General features: G+C 41.4%; 1 protein-coding gene across 5 annotated transcripts in view; it reads right to left on the bottom strand.

Annotated features, from left to right (window-relative positions):
* Positions 1-19,335, bottom strand: part of GRM3 (glutamate metabotropic receptor 3) — a 438,101-nt gene that overhangs the window by 327,003 nt on the left and 91,763 nt on the right. For 2 of the 5 annotated variants that reach the window (XM_073652342.1, XM_073652340.1), the window contains exon 2: positions 10,600-10,635. The exons of the other annotated variants lie outside the window; for them this stretch is intronic. The gene's annotated coding sequence lies outside the window, so the exon portion shown is untranslated. The remainder of the gene's footprint in view (positions 1-10,599; positions 10,636-19,335) is intronic. 5 annotated transcript variants of the gene reach the window in all.

Here is a 19,335-nt window from a genome sequence, read left to right as displayed (position 1 = left end):
TCACACACCACATGGCCAGATAAGGTTGCAAAATGTTAAAATGACATTTGCTGGTGAATGCATTTGTCACGGTTGAAAGCAATGCAAAAGTGAAAAAATGCATCAAAAACGCTACGTGTGAACATAGCCCAAGGTGTGGAGGAGTATTTTTGTTTTTGGTTATTTATTTTGCTTTATATACAAGTCATTACCCTGGAAAAGATGTTCCTTAACCCTAGAACGCATATCTGGGGCCTCGCAGGCCCGCCCTGTTAATTGTTTTCTTTTTTCTGCAAGATTACTTTAGTTAGAATTTTGAAACTCTAGGTATTCTTCAGGTATATAGTGTTTTGTCATTTTTGTTTGAGTTATTCCTTGTTATTTGCACACGGGCCTAAAAGGCCCCAGGTATGTGAAAAAGTAGATTTTTATGGTCATGCGTTCTAGGGTTAACATATTCCCAGGAAAATCCATTTTGGTTTCGTTTTTGTATGTTTTAATATGAGTCCATAAAAGTGGCGTAATGCCTCTGACAACGTTGTTGACAGAAGTGACCTGGGAGTCAGAAATGCTTCCAGGGGTTTCCCCCATGCTGTCCCCATGTCATTTGGGCACTGTTCCCATCGATTTGGGCAATTTTAGGCCCTCTGCAGACCGCCGAGGGGAGCTGCCTGAAAAATGCTCGAGTTTCCCATAGACTTACATTGGGCTCGTTGCTCGGGTCGAGCACCCGAGTATTCTAATGTGCTCGACAAGAGCATCGAGCACCCGAGCATTTTAGTGCTCGCCCATCACTAGTGTTTTTTAAAACATATTGTGCAATAGAAGTAAACATATTATATTACAGCAGCGGTAAACCTGAGTCAATGATTTGGCACAGCTCTTTCTTACGTTGAATGTCTGGCATATATGAACAAAAATAATGGTTCTTGGGGCTGATGCAGAATCTGTAACATGGACCATTTATAATACTAGTTTCTACTTATGTGACAGACAGACATTTGGGCCACCTCAGATCCTAGGACCTAGTTGTACCTGATATCTCTGCACTACCTACAGCTATATACTTTTTATTTTCGTCAATGACAGGCATATTTCATATATGTTTGGCTGATTATTTCAAATGGTCTCTACAAATCTAATCCCCAAACAGTTTATGAACTTGAGACACCCTAAACATTAAATGAGAATGGGCTGTGGTTTTTATTGCAACTAAATAGTTTGATAATTTGAAATGTATGCAGCCATCCAGCGTCTTTTTCCTCTGGCATGCTACAGAAATACTGGTAGGAAACTTACGCAAAAGCTGATTCTATAAATCTCTTTTGGAATGTTTCATTCTAGTTATCTTCTGCATCAGTTATTGGTATTGATTCCAGATCAGCATTCAGTGTCTTCTGATCCGACTATGAACGTTGGACCAGTGCACAAAGTGCAAAACCAATTGGATATACATATCAAATCATGTAATTAGATTTATAGTAAAATCCATCAAATACCTTAGCTCTTATGAGACGGAAACAACTGACGACAACAACTTAAATCCATACTTATAATTCTGTGATAAGCTTAGAAATCTCTATGGAAGTATTATTTTGTCTACATTAAACACAGACACCCACACACATTATAAACAAATAGACACACGCACATATACACATTGCACACATATTACACATGCACACACATTATACCCACACTTTACACACACATTGCACAAACATACACACACATTACACACATATTGCACACACATATACAGACACATTGCACATATACACACACAATAGATTAGATTTTTCACCCAACAGATTTAAATGACACCTGATATAATCGTGCACAGCTGCATATCCTCTTGTGCTATAAACTACTGTCCTTTCTGAAATATAAGCTTCTTTTAATATATAATTATATGGCAAAGGTTGTATCCCTTACTTTTAGTTATACTGTATGTCTATAGAATCAAGCATGTTGTCGTACCAGATGTAACACCATCATTGAGTCTAGTGATTTATTCCTTTTCATAATATATTGATGCAGCTAACCACAATGGATCTTACACTGCAGTGTACAAGCTTGTGGTGTTTGAGGGAAACATAATAAATTATTTCTACAATGTCTTCAAGATCAAAGAGCGAAAAAAGAAAACTGCCGGTGAGTGTAACATGGGGAGAAATGTTCCTACTAAACCAAATCCCACATGCATACGTTCTCAATATGTTTGCTATCACTACTCCCCAGGATGTTTCTTTACACATTCACTCTCTTAGGTACTGTATGCAGACATCTTTACTGTTACCATTAAGTTTTTAATTTTATACTTTATACCGTGGTATGATATTTGCTATGATACCAAATCATTTTAAAGTGAATATTCAGTTAGAATAATTTAACATGTCATTGAGATCATGGTGAGACCATTTTGCGACCACCGCTAATTTCTAGCATGAAAGAATTCAAACCCCTTTTGCGTTCTGCTCAAAGATTTATGTGGTAAAATATTGTAAAAATGGTTAATTAAAATCAATAACTGTTTTCTTTGAATGCAGTTTTATATATTTGCAAATGTTTCCAAGCAGTGTCAAAGACACTCTAGAAAGTAATAGTGGTCCATTGCAAAGAGCACCCAGAAGGTCTTTCAAAATTCTCTCATGTAGTAGTACCTGCTGCAGATCTTGGAATAGTGAAATCTCACAATCCTTGTGAAGAATTTTTATGAACTTTCTTACTTTTGCTAGCATGGCAGACATGTCCACTTAGCTAAGGAGATCTCTTTGAAGTTTCCTGAAGTTTGGTACCAAAAGTTGAGTTAGGTCTTTCAATTTAGTGTGTTGAGTACTTCACTATCAAGTAGGAGATCTAAATGGGAGTAGAGTACGAAGTGTCGTGGAATGGTGGTTTATGTATTCTCCTTATCTTGATGTTTCTGCATTGACTGCAGTTCTCTTAGTCTCTGTTACCAATAGCACAGAGTTAATTGGGTTTTAAAGGAGAGTAGGAGGTTTGCAAGATCCTCATGTGCTATGGAAAATGTGAGATATGAAGAAAAGAAGTTTCAAAATCAGCTCTGCTGGAAGATCAAATTATCTTTAGAATAGGTAAATCTGTATTGGAATTACCGTCTACGCAATGTCAATACATATAAATAATGAAAACAGCTTACAAGTGACAGGTTTCAAGAAGAATTTTTATGTTTATCAATTTTTAGTTCTAAATAAAACTGGGCAAAGAAATAGCAGTTATGTAGATGAATTGAATTGCATAAAGCAAAACTACAAATTGTACTGAAACACTTACATTTTGTCATTAAAAATTACTTTTTAATTTACAATACATTTTTGAAATGTAAAAGCCTTCTTGGCATTTTGATAAAAGAAATGTTGTGACCATCAACTTTAAAATTTCATATGTGAACAGCTCCAAAGAATGTTTAACCAGTGCTATACATGACCCTCAGAGAAAGTTGCACCAAGTCTATAGTAAAGATTATCTATAAAGCTCTCAAAGTAACAGCTTAGAAGCTAATTGTTCATGAAAAACTAGTTTGCAAAAACTGTGAAGATATTTTTCATGTATGAAAGCTTCTAAGGTGTGAGATTGTGTATGTTATGATAGCTTCTCATCTTTACAAATTGAGCTTATAGTATGGTATAGTATTTTTTCAGTAAATATTGCCACCCTGCAACCAACAAACATCAGCTACAATATCTTTTTTGTTTTATTTATTTTTTTCCAGGAAATAGCTCTATCCTTTTTCATAGAATATGTCTGCTGTTACAATTTCAGTGCCCTTCACTTGAACAGGGTTAAACGGAACCTGTCATGTAAAATAATGCTATTAATCTGCAGATAAGGGGTAAATATGCAGGTTAATAGCGATTTTGCCCCCACTGAGAGCCCCGCTGCCAGGAGGAAATGAGCTTTATTCCCCCTGGCAGGCTTGTTCTTTCAGTCATAGTGGTGCGGCCAACACTGTTTCAGTCATTGCTCAATACATAGAGAGCGGTGGCTGTAACCGCACTTCTGGCACTGACTGACAACTGGTTTTAAAGCTGAGCTGGCTGTCAGACAGTGCCAGGGGCACAGTTGAAGTCACTGCTCTCTATGCACAGAGCAGTGACTGAAAACATGCCAATGCCACTCTTATGACTGGAAGAGCGAGGCTGCCGGGGAGAATTAAGTAAATTTCCTTCTGGCAGTGGGGCTCCCAGTTCGGCGGCTGCATGGTGTAAAAACGCTATTAACTTGCAGATTGACTCCATATCTGCTGGTTAATAGCGCTATTTTACATGACAGGTTCCCTTTGAGCTTAAGTGCCAGGCAAGGAGTTAAGAATAATACTGCTCTAATTCTGAACAACGTCTTTCAGAAGAGAAGATTTTAAAAAGGTAATTAATGTTACAATAAGAAAGCATTATAGTTAACAGCTAATGTAACGGCATAAAATCATAAAGAGGAATAAAAATTAAGTTATCCAATTTGTTTGCTCAGCAGCTGAGTTCAGGTTCTGGGAAATTGTTGACCTTTACAATGAATCTTCTGTTTTTCCAAAAATTCAAAATAAAATGTCAATGTCTTTTTACATCTCAGCTGCCATGTGTTTCAATGATCATTTTTTTTATTTTTATCAAAACATGTCTTTGCAAAAATATTGCTAAGCAGGTTTCCATGTAAAATCAATACCTACGATTTTTCCAGATGGAGAAGGTAAATAATGACTAATTAACCAAATACAGTTTCTCAATATTTGAAGGAAGGAGTAGTAAATTAATTTGAGATAGAAGCCCCAATGAAAGAATTAAAATATATCCACTGGATTTCATTTTTCATGTTAAAGAGTTTAAATATAACCACAGACCTCACCAGGTGTTCTGTTTGTCCCTAGCGACAACTAGAAGTGACACATATTAGTTTAATAAAAAAATATTTTTATTAGATATCTCAAAATTATTAAAAACAGAAAATGTGCAGGAAATGCCCCCCTGAAGAAGCTGGGCAAAACGTGCACGTCGGGGCTGAGTGCAGGAGCTCCCACTTAGATACCACAGCGTTCTTTAATCAGGTAAAAATAACTTTAAGTTCTACCAGTTCTTCAATAGATATGTGATAATTCTCATTCCTAGTGAGACCAGGCTGAAATTTCATGACCACTGAGGGTATTTTCACATAGATGATTCCCTGTGGCATGCAGCTTGACTTTTATACTATTAAGTGCACCTGTGAATTCTAAAGATTTGACTCCACATATGAAGGCTTTGCTTTGATAAAAGCACTATAGACCTTAGGGCACGTGTTTCAATTATTTAGACCAAGAGGACACTATGCAATATGAGATATTAAATGTTTTGTATTTGCAATTATACTAGTATTCTGCTATATATACATATTAAATGTTTTGCATTTGCAATTATACTAGTACTAGATGGTGGCCCGATTCGAACGCATCGGGTATTCTAGAATAGGTATGCGGCCGACGGGCGCAATTAGCAGAGCGGCGTTTAAATTTGGAGCCCAAATCGCTGATTGGTCGCGTTAGGCAACCGCGACCAATCAGCAAAGCGGTGTTTAAATTTGGCGGCAATATCGGTGATTGGTCGCGGGCGGCGGCCGTGACCAATCTGCGAACCGTGTTAGTGAGGACTGGAGAGCGTGTTTAAATTTGGCACCAAAATCGCTGATTAGTCGCGACCAATCAGCAGAGCGGTGTTTAAATTTGGCGCCAATACTGCTGATTAGTCGCGGCCGCCGACCGCGACCAATCAGCAGAGCGATACAGAGCGGGGTTTAAATTTGGCACCAAAATCGCTGATTGGTCGCCGGCCGCGACCGATCAGCAGAGCGGTGTTTAAATTTGGCACCAAAATCGCTGATTGGTAGCCGGCCGCGACCGATCAGCAGAGCGGTGTTTAAATTTGGCACCAAAATCGCTGATTGGTCGAGGCTGCCGGCCGCGACCAATCAGCGATTTTGGCGCAAAATGTAAACAACGCTCTGCTGATTGGTCGCGGCCGTCAGACGCGACTAATCAGTGACTTTGGGGCCAAATTTAAACCCAGCTCTGCATCGTTCTGCTGATTGGTCACGGTCGCCGGCCTCGACCAATCAGCAGAGCGTTGTTTAAATTTGGCGCCAATTTCGCTGATTGGTCGCGGATGGCGGCCGCGGCCAATCAGCAGAGCGGTGTTTAAATTTGGCGTCAAAATCGCTGATTGGTCGCGGGCGGCGGCCGCGACCAATCAGCGAACAGTGTTAGTGAGGAATGGAGAGCGTGTTTAAATTTGGCACCAAAATCGCTGATTAGTCGTGACCGCGACCAATCAGCAAAGAGGTGTTTAAATTTGGCTACAATACTGCTGATTGGTCGCGGCCGGCGACCGCGACCAATCAGCAGAGCGATGCAGAGCGGGGTTTAAATTTGGCGCCAAAATCGCTGATTGGTCGCCGGCCGCGACCAATCAGCAGAGCGGTGTTTAAATTTGGCGCCAAAATCGCTGATTAGTCACGACTGACGGCCGCGACCAATCAGCAGAGCGTTGTTTAAATTTTGCGCCAATACTGCTGATTGATCTCGGCCAGCGACCGCGATCAATCAGCAGAGCGTTGTTTAAATTTGGCGCCAATCTCGTTGATTGGACGTGTCTGGCGTCCGCGACCAATCAGCAAAGCGGTGTTTAAATTTGGCGGCAATATCGGTGATTGGTCGTGGGCGGCGGCCGCGACCAATCTGCGAACCGTGTTAGTGAAGACTGGAGAGCGTGTTTAAATTTGGCACCAAAATCGCTGATTAGTCGCGACCAATCAGCAGAGCGGTGTTTAAATTTGGCGCCAATACTGCTGATTGGTCGCGGCCGCCGACCACGACCAATCAGCAGAGCGATACAGAGCGGGGTTTAAATTTGGCACCAAAATCGCTGATTGGTCGCCGGCCGCGACCGATCAGCAGAGCGGTGTTTAAATTTGGCGCCAAAATCGCTGATTGGTCGAGGCCGCCGGCCGCGACCAATCAGCGATTTTGGCGCAAAATTTAATCAACGCTCTGCTGATTGGTCGCGCCCGTCAGACGCGACTAATCAGCGACTTTGGGGCCCAATTTAAACCCCGCTCTGCATCGCTCTGCTGATTGGTCGCGGTCGCCGGCCTCGACCAATCAGCAGAGCGTTGTTTAAATTTGGCGCCAATCTCGCTGATTGGTCACGGATGGCGGCCGCGACCAATCAGCAGAGCGGTGTTTAAATTTGGCGCCAAAATCGCTGATCGGTTGCGGGCGGCGGCTGCGACCAATCAGCGAACCGTGTTAGTGAGGAATAGAGAGCGTGTTTAAATTTGGCACCAAAATCGCTGATTAGTCGCGACCACGACCAATCAGCAAAGAGGTGTTTAAATTTGGCTACAATACTGCTGATTGGTCGCGGCCGGCGACCGCGACCAATCAGCAGAGCGATGCAGAGCGGGGATTAAATTTGGTGCCAAAATCGCTGATTGGTCGCCGGCCGTGACCAATCAGCAGAGCGGTGTTTAAATTTGGCGCCAAAATCGCTGATTGATCTCGGCCAGCGACCGCGATCAATCAGCAGAGTGTTGTTTAAATTTGGCGCCAATCTCGCTGATTGGACGCGTCTGGCGTCCGCGACCAATCAGCAGAGCGTTGTTTAAATTTGGCGCCAAGCTCGCTGATTGGTCGCGGCTGGCGTCCGCGACCAATTAGCACAGCAGTGTTTAAATGTGGCGGCAAGATCGGTGATTGGTCGCGGCCGCTATTTAAATGTGGCGCCCATATCGGTGATTGGTCGCGGTCCTCACTAATACGATTCCGCTCCTCACCAATACGATTCGCTGATTGGTCGCGCTCTCCACACGCGACCAATCAGTGATCTTGGCGCTAAAGTTAAACACCGCTCTGCTGATTGGTCGCGGCCGCTGCCCGCGACCAATCACCGATTTGGGCGCCACATTTAAATAGCGGCCGCTACCAATCAGTACAGCGGTGTTTAAATGTGGAGCCAAGATCGGTGATTGGTCGCGGCCGATATTTAAATTTGGCGCCCAAATCGGTGATTGGTCACGGGCAGCGCCAGCGACCAATCAGCGATTTTTAACACAAATGTCCGGATCTTTGTAACACCATGCGGATACTGTGGGGACATCAGCGGCTAGGGTGTGAAGGGAGGACCAGGGGGCGGCGCTGCGGGTAGAGATACTTCTGCTGCGAGCGCCCGCTCATGTCCCAGGTTCTCGCAGCGGAAGTATCCGCACAGGCAGCGCCACTGACATCCATGCGGCAAGGGTGTGAAGGGAGGACCGGGGAGCGGCGCTGACATCCAATTGGTCGCGGCCGCTATTTAAATGTGCCGCACAAATCGGTGATTGGTCGCGGTCTTGGCCCGCGACCAATCACTGATCTTGCGGCTAAAGTTAACCACTACTGTGCTGATTGGTCGCGGCCGATATTTAAATTTGGCGCCCAAATCGGTGATTGGTCGCGGGCAGCGCCAGAGACCAATCAGCGATTTTTAACACAAATGTCCGGACCTTTGTAACACCATGCGGATACTGTGGGGACATCAGTGGCTAGGGTGTGAAGGGAGGACCGGGGAGCGGCGCTGCGGGTCGGGATACTTCTGCTGCGAGCGCCCGCTCATGTCCCTGGCTCTCGCAGCAGAAGTATCCGCACAGGCAGCGCCGCTGACATCCATGCGGCTAGGGTGTGAAGGGAGGACCGGGGAGCGGCGCTGACATCCAATTGGTCGCGGCCGCTATTTAAATGTGCCGCACAAATCGGTGATTGGTCGCGGTCTTGGCCCGCGACCAATCACCGATTTGTGCGCCAAATTTAAATATCGTCCGCGACCAATCACCGATCTTGATTCCACATTTAAACACCGCTGTGCTGATTGGTCGCGGCCGATATTTAAATGTGGCGCCCAAATCGGTGGCGCCCAATCAGCACAGCGGTATTTAACTTTTGCGCTAAGATCAGTGATTGGTCGGGTCCGAAGACCGCGACCAATCATCGAATCGTCTTGGTGAGGACCGGGGAGCGGCTGCCTGTGCGGCTACTTCGGCTGCGAGAACCCGGGACATGAGCGGGCGCTCGCAGCAGAAGTATCCCGACCCGCAGCGCCGCTCCCCGGTCCTCCCTTCCGCATGGAGGTCAGCGACGCCGGCGGTCCTTCCGCTGCTACCGGCCGGGAGATGAGCGCCTCGCGCCGCTCATCTCCCGGCTGCATCTCCGTCCCGCAGATGGGTCCGGTGGTCGGGGTCCTTCTGCTGTTACCGGCCGGGAGATGAGCGCCTCGCGGCGCTCATCTCCTAGCTGCATCGCCGCTGAGCTCCGTCCCGCAGATGAGCCGCTAACGGCCGCCATCTTTTTTCCGAAATCCCGCGGCGCTGATTGGCGGCTGCCGGACCAATGAGCGACGCGGGATTTCCTGGACAGACAGACAGACAGACAGACGGGATAAGACAATTATATATATAGATTCTGCTATATATACTCTTTTTGCATTTTGTCACCTTGCATTGGACTATTAGGTATAAGAATATTGCACCTGAACGAATTGGACTAAAGAGCGAAGTACTAATTGCAAAATTAAATTATATATGTATTTTTGAACTTGATTTAGAACTGTAATCAGTGTTGAATATTTACAAGATCGCTTTCATTATTGGGTATAATAGCTCCTGTACCTTTTTTCCTGCACCTTTTCTGTTTTTAATAATTTTGAGATATCTATCAAAAATATTTTTTTATTGAACTAATATGTGTCACTTCTAGTTGTCGCCAGGGACAAACAGAACACCTGGTGAGGTCTGTGGTTATATTTATGCATTTCAGAGGTGCCAATCCAGTGTCTAACAGGTATTTGGTATAATTTAAGGACATTGTAAGATTAAATGTTAAACAGTTTGCATATCAATCTTACGCAAGCCTCATTCAGACGTCCATTATGCAAGTATGTGTTCTATCTCTGATTTTTACAATTAGAACACATACCCATTATAGTCTATGGGGCTGTACACATGTCTGTATTTTTTTGCGGATTGTAAGTATGCACAAAAATCACGAAGACATGTCTGTTTTCTTCCAGCAAAGGTGAAGAGTACCAATACTAGTCTACGGGTCTGTGAAAAATGATAAACAGCACACAGATGGCATCAGTGTATGATATGTGTATTGTTCATAATTAACATTACAAAGGATAGGGAAGCTTAGTAATTTATTTATTTATCCATAAGTGAATGACGACTCATTCACATATCAGTTTTTCTGGTCAGTGTTTCATCAGTATTTTAAAGTCAAAACCAAGAATGGCTCCAAAACACAGAGCAGGTCAACTTCTTTTAACTATATCTTTTTTTTATAGGTTCCACTCCTGATTTTTGCTTAAAAACACCAATAAAAAAAACTGACATGTGAATGAGGTCTTACACTGATGAAACACTGATGGTAAAAACTGACACACTGACCAAACACTGATGAAAATCAGATCCAAAACACTAATAATTTAAGAATAATTATTTTTTACTTCTATAGCGCCAATATATTCTGCAGTACTTTACAATTCAGAGGGGACATGTACAAACACAATATTACAGAGTAACACATAATTCAACACATACCAAGAGAAGTGAGGGCCTTGCTTGCAAGCTTACCATCTATGAGGAAACACAGTTGACACAAAAGTTAAAAACGGTCCAGCCATAAATACAATAAATAGGGGAATTCAAATAATATTAAATGAACCTGTCACCAACCAGTATCTATACGAGTATCAATACCAAGTGCTAATGGTTGCATGGAGGGTTTGAAAACATATGATAGGGGAAACCAGATTTTGTGGAAAATTTAAGAAAGGAGAACATGGAACAGTTAGATTAGTGAGTTCAGGTGATAAACCAGTCGAAAGAAATGTGTTTTTGGGGCACACTTAAAACTGTGGCTACTGGGAATTAACCGAAGTGTCTGGGCTAGTGCATTTCAGAAAACTGATGCAGCGCAAGAGAAATCCTGGAGACAGGAGTGGGAGGGTCAGATGATAGAGGATGTTAGTCTTAGGTCATTAGCGGAACAGAGAGCATAGGTAGGGTGATAGACAGAGATGAGGGAGGGAATGTAGATAAGTGAAATGTGGAGAGCTTTATGGGTGAGAGTGGTAAGTTTATATTGTACTCTGTAGCAGTTGAGCAACCAGTGCAATGACTGGCACAGGGTAAAGGCATCGGTGTAGCGGTTGGACAGAAATGTGTTCCCAGCTGCTGCATTCATGTTAAGTTGGAGAGGGGAGAGTTTTGCAAGAGGGAGACATTAGTAGAGAGTTACAGTAGTCCCGGCAAAAATGAATTAGAGAAACAATAAGAGTTTTTGCAGAGTCAAAGCTAAGAAAAGGTCAAAATATAGAGATGTTTTTGAGGTGCAGGTAGCATGAGCGAATGAGTGATCGGATAGAGGGAGTGAACAAAAGATCTGAGACAAATATAACCCATAGACAGTTAGCTTTTTTCTTGGGAGTTTTGGAAGAGCCACACACAGAAATGGTGATATTGAGTTTAGGTAGATTAGTAGAGGGATGAAACACAGGGAGTTCCATTTTTTATAGACAACTGCTGGCATTTTGTAGAAATGCGGGGGTGAGGTCAGGAGAATATGTGTATAATTTGGTGTCATCTGCATATAGATGGTACTTAAAACCAAATCTACTGATGGTTTGTCCAATAGGGGCAGTATATAGAGAAAAGAGAAGGGAACTTGGGACTGAACCCTGAGGAACCCCAATAGCACGGGGAAGAGGAGGAGAAAAAGAGCTAGCAATTGAGAAACTGAAGGAGCGGTCAGAGAGGTTGAATGAGAACCGAGAGAGCACAGTGTCCTTGAGGCTTCATAGAGTGGAGAATATTAAGGAGTTGGTAATCAAATGCTGGAGAGAGATCCAGGAGAATCAGCAGGGAGAAGATCATTACTAAGACTTTACTAAGGGCAATTTCTAAAAAGTGTTAAGAGCGGAAACCAGATTGTAAAAGGTCAAGGAAAGAGTTACCTGAGAGATAGTGGATCAGACGAGAGTGGTCCAAGCATTCGAGGAGTTTAGAGATGAAGGTGAGATTAGAGACAGGCCTGTATTAAGCAGTGCAGCTCTGGTGGAGGTATGTTTATTTGTATTAAATGTTTATGATGGCATGTTTGAAATTAAATATGAGGGAAAAATAGTGGATGAAAGAGAGAGGTTAAATATTTTATTTATATAGGTGGTGACAGCCACAGAGAGGGACTGAAGGAGATGAGAGGGAATAGGATCACTGTTGCAGGTAGCAGGGCAAGAATATATGAGGATCCTCGTAACCTCTTCTTCTGTGGTCAGTTCAATGATGGAAAGTGAACGTGACGAAGTGTGGGAGAGAAAAGTATGCATGATATTGGGCTATAGAGAGACAATTTCATGTAGGATATGGTGAATTTGTTCTTTTAAATAATTAACCAGATTATCAGCACTGAGGTTCGTAATAGGGGCCTGCACTTTAGGACTGAGAATGAAGAGAAAAGTGTTAAAAAGTGTCAGATGTCACTCGTACCATTTTTATTTTTTTGCATAAGTGAAAAACACTACCGTCTGAATGAGGCCTTATACTATATATATATATATATATATATTTTTTTTTTCATCTTTTACATTTAAAAAAATGCAAACACAAAATGGGCTGATGGAAAAGTTGGGACATTGTGCATGGTTAGTACCCAGTAGCAACCCCTTTTGAAAGCATCACAGCTTGAAAACGCTTTTTGTAGCCAGCCAAGAGTCTTTCAATTCTTGTTTGAGGGATTTTCATCCATTCTTCCTTGGAAATTTCTTCCAGTTCTGTGAGATCCCAGGGTCATCATGCATGCACTGCTATTTTCAGGTCTAGCCACAGATTTTCAATGATCTTTAGATCAGGAGGCTGTGAGGGCCATTGTAAAACCTTCAGCTTGCGCTTTTTGAGGTAGTCTATTGTGGATTTTGAAATGTGTTTAGGATCATTATTCATTTGTAAAAGCCATCTTCTTTTCAACTTCTGCTTTTTTTAGAGATTCTTCCCTAAATAGTTCATGCATAATTTGGAGGTGTGCTTTGGGTCATTGTCCTGTTGTAGGATGAAATTGGCTCCAATCAAGCGCTGTCCACAGGGTATGGCATGGCGTTGCAAAATGGAGTGATAGCCTTAAAAATCCCATTTACCTTGTACAAATCTCCGACTTTACCAGCACCAAAGCAACCCCAGACCATCACATTACCTCCAAGATGCTTGACAGATGGCGTCAGGCACTCTTCCAGCATCTTTTCAGTTGTTCTGGTTCTCACAAATGTTCTTCTGTGTGATTCAAACACCTCAAACTTTGATTCGTCTGTCCATAAAACTTTTTTCCAAACTTCCTCTGTCCAATGTCTGTGTTATTTTGCCCATATTAATCTTTTCCTTTTATTAGCCAGTCTCAGATATGGCTTTTTCTTTGCCCCTTTGCCCTGAAGGCCAGCTTCCCTAAGTCGCCTCTTCACTGTAGACGTTGACACTGGCATTTTGCGTGTACTATTTAATGAAGCTGCCAGTTGAGGAGCTGTGAGGCGTCGATTTCTCAAACTAGAGACTCTAATGTACTTGACTTGTTGCTCAGTTGTGCAGCGGGGCCTCCCACTTCTCTTTCTTCTCTGGTTAGAGCCTATTTGTGCTCTCCTCTGAAGGGAGTAGTACACATCGTTGTAGGAAATCTTCAGTTTCTTGGCAATTTCTTGCATGGAATAGCCTTCATTTCTAAGAACAAGAATAGACTGTCAAGTTTCACATGAAAGTTCTCTTTTTCTGACCAGTTTGAGAGTTTCATAGAACAAACAAATGTAATGCTCCAGATTCTCAACTAGCTCAATGGAAGGTCAATTTTATAGCTTCTCAAATCAGCCAAACGGTTTTCAGCTGGGCTAACATACTTGTGCAAGGGTTTTCTAGGGTTTTCTAAACATCCATTAGCCTTCTTACACAGTTAGCAAACACAATGTACGATTAAAACACTGGAGTGGTGGTTGTTGGAAATAGACCTCTATACACCTATATAGATATTGCAATAAAAACAAGACGTTTGCAGCTAGAATAGTCATTTACCACATTAACAATGTATAGAGTATAATTGTGATTCATTTAATGTTAGCTTCATTGAAAAAAAATGTGCTTTTCTTTAAAAAATAATGACATTTCTAAATGACCCCAAACTTTTGAACGGTAGTGTAGCTTTAATCATTGTGGCCAAAGAGTTCTATTTTAACCTCACCGGTCCACGGGACTTTCCAAAATACATCAGGCTTGTTAAGATGTTGTTTTGCATAATTCTGATGCTGAATTTTATGGTGAGGACGCAGGAGAGGTTTCCTTCTGATGACTCTTCCTTGTGCAGGTGTCTCTGAACAGTAGAACAATATACCACAACTCCAGAGTCTGCTAAATCTTTCTGAAGGTCTTTTACAGTCAAGCAGGGGTTCTGATTTGCCTCTCTTGCAATCCTATGAGCAGCTCTTACTGAAATTTTGCTCGGTCTTCCAGACCTTATCTTGACCTCCACTGTTCCTGTTAATAGTCATTTCTTAATTACATTTCAAACTGAGGAAAGGGCAACTTGAAAACGATTTGCTATCTTCTTATAGCCTTCCACTGCTTTGTGGGCCTCCACCATTTTCATTTTCAGAGTACTAGGCAGCTGCTTAGAAGAATCCATGGCTGCAGTTTTTTGGCACAAGGTTAGAGGGTTTTTATAAACCTGGGAAATTTGCATCACCTGGCCTTTCTTATTGATGATAGGGAACAAACCATAACCCTAACAGGCCAATTAAGGTCTGAAACCTTGGTCAAAGTTATCTGAGCACACAAATCTCCAAGGGTGACCAAACTTTTGCATCAGCCCATCCTCCTTTTTGTAATTTTTAAAATATAAAATATGAAAATATATATTTTTTTGCCTCAAATACAAACGAAATGTGTCATCTTTAACGTTATGCCTTTTAGAAATCATTTAATCTTCAACTTGCTTAACTGTTCACAATAACAGTAATTTTGACCAGGCATGCCCAAACTTCTACATTGCACTGTATGTTTTTAATTAAGGTTCAAAGAAGATACAAGTCCATCAGCTCTATTACTAATGTATACAAGACTAAGAATGCGAGGATAAAGATAATATGTTAATTTCCATAACAAACCAAAAAACTACCAACTCACAATAGTAACAGTAAAAATATATACTGCAAACCTATTGCAGAGATTTTCTTTTGCTCTTATGTCAGTACTTTGTGTGGTGTTCTTTAAAATTATCTAGTATGGTTGGGGAGAGTACACTGTTAGTCAACGTGGAAAACTACATATAACCATGTGATTTGTACTCTAGGCTGCTTTCATAATACCCAGAAGTATTGTACTTATAGAAACCTCATTTATTCAGATAGAATGCTGCAGGCCCCAAAATCCATGAGCAATAGGTGGATATTTATGAGTATTTTGGCCCTTCTCTACCTCCATCTTATAGCATTATTATTATTATTATTGAAAATAGTTAAGTCCTGAATTCCTTTAATCATTTATTCAGTATAAGAGTATCAAGGTAACTGCCAAAAGAAAAATAGATTAAGAGGTATTATTGCGAGCACGCAGTGTAAATCCCAAGTGTATGATGTCATTGCAAAATTGTCATTGAAAAACCCTGTGTGTTCCTTATCACTTTAGCAATAGCTAGCTAACAGCAGTATTACTAATTAGAGTTGTTGCTTGTTATTTTAACCATAGGGTGAATATGCACTTGAAATTTGGCAGCCTAAGACTGTGAAAAAGTAGAAAAAGCCAACTTTGTTAACAGAGGTTTTATGCAGACTGAAAAACGGCTTGAATCTTTGAAGAAAATACTTCAAAGAAATGTGCAAAAAAAGAAACAATGTCTAATCTTCATACAAATGTGCTCAGGGGTTCTTCAAGCTCAATGTCTTTCAAGATTTAAGAATTAATTATCAGTTGCTAGAAGCAGGCTTTCTCACAGGTAACTAACTAGTATAGTAATTTGAGTCCTTTAGGTGTAAAAATCACAAAACTATGTTAAGATGATTAAAGTCTAGTAAATCATTATATTTCCCTTTGGTGGAGATGGAAATGATGTGTTCTGTATGTTTGATATTGTGCTGTGCACGACTTATTTGCTGTTTTAACCTTGGGGCATAATTTATTTTGTTTATCCATATGCATAAAATGAGTAAAAGTTTATTTATCATTATTTTTTCTTATTTCACAACATATTTTAGATTGTCAAGTGAAGGATATGCAGCCATTTGATATTGATTTAGCATAGGGCAACAAAAGCAAACTGGAAAAACAAGCATAATCCTGTAGATTATTTTAAGTAGCTGACAGCAAATATTAATAATAAATAATCATCAACAAATCTTTGTCTGTATGCCATTCTCTGGGAAGCACAGAGCGGGCATGCTGCCTAGCCTAGAAACACAGCTTGAAAACCAAATGATCCTTCACTCATAGCTGCTTTTTCAGAATGAGGACAAATACCTCCAACCTCTGAATTCTTTGCCATATTACTTGTATGTCATCCATAGCACTCTATGGGGCCTTACTGTTCCTCCATCTGCATAAGGAAACATTGTACAGTCATGGCCAAACGTTTTGAGAATGACACCAAAATTATATTTTCACATGATCTGCTGGCCTCTGGTTTTTATTAGTGTTTGTCTGATGTTTATATCACATACAGAAATATAATTGCAATCATATTATGAGTACCAATAGGTTATATTGACAGTTAGAATGAGTTAATGCAGCAAGTCAATATTTGCAGTGTTGCCCCTTCTTCTTCAAGACCTCTGTAATTCTCCCTGGCATGCTCTCAATCAACTTTTGGACCAAATCCTGACTGATAGCAGTCCATTCTTGCATAATCAATGCTTGCATTTTGCCAGAATTTGTTGGTTTTTGTTTGTCCTTCCGCCTCTTGATGATTGACCACAAGTTCTCAATGGGATTAAGATCTGGGGAGTTTCCAGGCCATGGACCCAAAATCTCTATGTTTTGTTCCATGAGCCATTTAGTTATCACCTTTGCTTTATGGCAAGGTGCTCCATCATGCTGGAAAAGGCATTTTTGGGCGCCAAACTGCTCTTGGACGGTTGGGAGAAGTTGCTCTTGGAGGACATTCTGGTACCATTCTTTATTCATGGCTGTGTTTTTAGGCAAGACTGCGAGTGAGCCGATTCCCTTGGCTGAGAAGCAACCCCACACATGAATGGTTTCAGGATGCTTTACAGTTGGCATGAGACAAGACTGGTGGTAGCGCTCACCTCTTCTTCTCCGAATAAGCTGTTTTCCAGATGTCCCAAACAATCGAAAAGGGGATTCATCAGAGAAAATGACTTTGCCCCAGTCCTCAGCAGTCCACTCCCTGTACCTTTTGCAGAATATCAGTCGGTCCCTGATGTTTTTTCTGGAGAGAAGTGGCTTCTTTGCTGCCCTCCTTGAAACCAGCCCTTGCTCAAAGAGTCTCCACCTCACAGTGCGTGCAGAAGCACTCACACCAGCCTGCTGCCATTCCTGAGCAAGCTCGGCACTGCTGGTATTCCGATCCCGCAGCTGAAACAGTTTTAAGATACGGTCCTGGCGCTTGCTGGTCTTTCTTGGGCGCCCTGGAGCCTTTTTGACAACAATGGAAGCTCTCTCCTTGAAGTTCTTGATGATGCGATAGATTGTTGACTGAGGTGCAATCTTTGTAGCTGCGATACTCTTCCCTGTTAGGGCATTTTTGTGCAGTGCAATGATGGCTGCACGTGTTTCTTTAGAGATAACCATGGTTAACTGAAGAGAAACAATGATACCAAGAACCAGCCTCCTTTTAAAGTGTCCAGTGATGTCATTCTTACTTAATCATGACTGATTGATCGCCAGCCCTGTCCTCATCAGTACCCACACCTGTGTTAATGGATCAATCACTAAAACGATGTTAGCTGCTCCTTTTAAGGCAGGACTGCAATGATGTTGAAATGTGTTTTGGGGGTTAAAGTTCATTTTCTGGGCAAATATTGACTTTGCAAGTACAGTAATTGCTGTTAAGCTGATCACTCTTTGACATTCAGGAGTATATGCAAATTGCCATTACAAAAAATGAAGCAGTAAACTTTGGAAAAATTACTATTTGTCTCATTCTCAATACTTTTGGCCATGACTGTACTAATGTCCATAGTACGATGTATTACACAGATGTTATTTCTGAAAAGTAAAGCTTTTCTATAGCACTGTGCCATACACAGGCACTATGAGTATGACTCTGAATTACTGAGCCACATGGACGCCATGATGTATTGCCACACACGCTTTGCCCCTCTGTATGCATCCTTTTTAAGGCTAGGTTCACACTAGCATTCTATGATCCATTTTTTTGTTTCATTATAGGAAAAGAAAAACTGAACTGATGTAGGAAACTAATCTGTCACATAATAGGGTCAGCTGACATCATTGGACTTCATTTAGCGTATCCATCACTTTAACAATATAAATAGCACAGCATTCTGCACTTTTTCTACCTGTGAAAATAGCAGAACCTGTACAGGTGTTAACAAAGCCTTATAAGCCAATAAAAGTTTTGAAAACACATTCTTTTAGGCAGCATATATGGCCTTAAATTGAGCTCTTTTTATAATTTTTCTCAGTTATTTTTTTAAAGTATCAAGACTGGACCATACTTGTAAATCTTTTCTATCTTTCCAAAACTGTGGGCAAACAACTTTATTTTAAGTATGTGATGCTCGTTCAAACTGGCCTGTTGCAAGTGACAGGTGTGGGCAATAAGAAAATCACATCTGAAACCTGATTAAAAGGGGAGAAGTTGACTCAATCTTTGCATTGTGTGTCTGTATGTGCCACACTAAGCATAGAGAACAGAAAGAGGAGAAGGGAACCAAAATTGTTGAACAATATCAATAATCTCAAGATTGCAAGTCCATCTCCAGAGATCTTGATGTTGCTTTGTCCACTCGATGTGGACGGCAGAGAAAAATTGAAGTGGTTAACAAGGAGTCAGGATGTAAATCCCATTGAACACCTGTGGAGAAATCTTAAAATTGCTGTTGGGAGAAGGCACCCTTTAACTATGAGAGACCTAGAGCAGTTTGCAAAAGAAGAGTGGTCCAAAATTTCAGTTGAGAGGTGTAAGAACCTTGTTGATGGTTTTAGGGAGTTATTTATTCCAAAGGGTGTGCAACCAAATATTAAGTTGAGGGTGACAACAATTTTGTTCAGCCCATTTTTGGGGTTTGGGGTGAAATTATGTCTAATTTGACTTTTTTTCCTCTGTTT

Source organism: Phyllobates terribilis, unplaced genomic scaffold, assembly GCF_046119375.1.
Source record: "Phyllobates terribilis strain yellow unplaced genomic scaffold, ASM4611937v1 Scaffold_11__3_contigs__length_659146591, whole genome shotgun sequence".
Classification (NCBI taxonomy): Eukaryota; Metazoa; Chordata; class Amphibia; order Anura; family Dendrobatidae; genus Phyllobates; species Phyllobates terribilis.
Note: the sequence above shows the minus strand (reverse complement) of the source record. Positions and strands in the feature narration are given on the sequence as shown.